This window comes from Montipora foliosa, chromosome 11 (assembly GCF_036669935.1).
Source record: "Montipora foliosa isolate CH-2021 chromosome 11, ASM3666993v2, whole genome shotgun sequence".
Lineage (NCBI taxonomy): Eukaryota > Metazoa > Cnidaria > Anthozoa > Scleractinia > Acroporidae > Montipora > Montipora foliosa.
Genome location: NC_090879.1, coordinates 36799795 through 36802294, shown reverse-complemented (window position 1 = coordinate 36802294; position 2500 = coordinate 36799795). Strand labels below are relative to the sequence as shown.

The following is a 2500-nucleotide window of genomic DNA, read 5'->3' as shown; positions in this document are numbered from 1 at the left end:
CTTTACCTTTTCACACCATAGATGGGCACTATACAGTTACGTTCCGCCAATGCCCCTTAAACCCTGGATGTGTTTGAGGTGAGATGAGCTTAATGCTCATTTCCGTTTGGCGAGTTAGTAAGGCTGCTGCAGCAGTGAAATACACAATCTTGGACAAAACTCGTTGGGGAAATGTGACGCTCTAATTTGTCTGTGCGATAAAAAGTAATTCTTCCAACTTTTGCCCCTCCCCAATTCCAATGTTGTTCTAAAAAGCGACCAAAGCCTTGCACGGTATTTTGCATCACATTATCAACATTGGTATGGGGGGAAGGACCAATATATTTTGTGACTGTGTGCCAAATGATGCTGAAGCTGGAATTTTTCCCAAGAGTTTTGTCCAAGATTGCAGTTGTATATTTTCCAATCATGTTTACATTTCCTAGGCAGGACTTATTATCAATAAACCAAGCGACTGAAAAAAGAATTTTACAAAAATGGAAAGGAATATTGATATTGAGAAGCAAATTTCCATGATGGTAGTACAGACGACATTTCACGCATGAAATACTGGTGTCTGCTTTACAGATAACATTACAGAGTCCAGTCACTTTTCTCCTTTGTCGCTGAGAGGAGGCGGAGCACTCTGCAAATGTATGGCCTCGAATGGAAGGGGGATCAGTACCGTCCATAACAGTGGGTCCGTTCTTTGGGTCTCGGCTTTGGTCCAAAAATATGGAGGGTCACTGTACTTTCAATAAGTGGACCTTTGGATGAAAAGCTTATATGTTTTCCTAGACTAAGATAAGTCATCCTTGTGCAATAAGATTAACCAATGGTCTTAAAAGATATTTAAGAGAGATTGCATTCTATTTGACAGTAAATGTTTGCCGTCAAGGTGCATGTTGTCGTTGGAATGCACTTTAGTTAAAAGTCGTTTTGCATAGTGAATTTAGTTTTCTTTTGAGCGAGAACTAAATTTGTCGTTTACTCTTTACATCTTTGGAATCTTTCTAATGTCACTTGCTCAACAACAGTCACTTTTTTCAAGTTTCTTAATTCTGTTAAGTGTACTGCATGTCGTTACTGGTGTGTTCTGTTATGTGCTAATATCAACTAGGCTTCCTTAAGAGCTGGATCTTGACTTTTGTGAAGCAATTGCCATCTACAATATCAACATCATAAGTTGTAAGAAATCACAAGGGATCTAAAAAATCTAGCAGACAGGAAGCTAATTGTGGTCTTTATCAAACTGAACAAGAACACGCCTTGGAAGTTTCTTTTTTTGTATAAACAAAACAAGAAAGAGTTCCTTGTGCCAAGTTGCAAATTCCAATCTTAGTCCAAATGATCGTAGTGAGCATAATGCTAGCACTGTTTACTATCTGAACTGAGTGTTTGGGCACCGCTGGGTGGGTGGGTGGGTATAGCAGGTCCACATCAGCTGAATACATGTAGCTGCCAAAAGTTCAACCTGCTCAAGCAAACAAACAAAGAAACAAACAAACAAACTAGTCAAGACAGATAATGGGCGCTTTCCATTGGGCAGAAATTTCCGGGAATTCCGGTCAGAACCCCAATGGAACACGCCATAATACTAAAAAATTTCCGGTAATTTTTGGGTCACCTCTGGAGGTGATCCAAAAGTGGGAATTTTTCGGTACGAACCGAAAATTTGTGTTCCTTTGGGACAAGTTCCTACTTCCAGATCCCTGGCTATGTCTGTTTTCCCGCGAATTTGACTATATCGCGTCAGTGGTGAAGAAACATGGCGGATTTTGACAGCACAAGCTTCAAATGTACCGGATGTGGGCTGGTTTCACAGGATATAGGGCAATTCTTGAACCATCAGTGCGCAATGAACGTTGCACTTTTGATTCTATTGACATAATTATTCTGTATTAAAGAAGAAAGAGATTTCAATCACCAGAAAGCGCGGAAAATTTTCGAGCTCCAGGTGAGAATCGAACTCACAACCCTCTGAGTTCTAGTTCAGACGCTCTACCACTGAGCTACTGGAACTCTAATGGCGAGCAGGTATTGCCAGCATGGAACGGTGAAAGTTTAACAAGCATTGGTTTTATACACGGATTTTGTTCGTACTTTTATCCTGCGTAGGTAAGAAAAAGCCCTGGGAAAAAAAGAAAGCTAAAATGCTTTTAAAGTCCCTTCTATAGGGAGAACAAGCTAAAAAGTTAGAAAGTTGGAATGGGCTGGATTAAATTATTTTTCTTGTCGTTTTGCACTGGTTAGACTAAAATTAGGTGAGAAGCTAAACAAATTTGTAGGTAACTTGAAATGCACACGGACTTCACGCTAAACTTCATGCCAACTCGAAATTCTCTGTGTTCCTTTTGTTATGATAAGAAATAAAAATATAATAAAAATGTATATAAGGAGAGAAAGGTGGAAATGGAAATGTTTAATAATTAAGTTAAAGTTGAGACAAAATGTAGTGCTAAGATCACTATGCCTTCATATTTATTGAGTTTATGTCTTTTTAAGGTGGTCGTCAACCTCT

General features: G+C 39.2%; 1 non-coding gene across 1 annotated transcript; it reads right to left on the bottom strand.

Moving 5' to 3' along the window:
- Positions 1-1928: 1928 nt before the first annotated feature.
- Positions 1929-2001, bottom strand: Trnas-aga (transfer RNA serine (anticodon AGA)). The gene has a single exon. It is a non-coding gene; the product is annotated as a tRNA-Ser (tRNA).
- Positions 2002-2500: the final 499 nt, after the last annotated feature.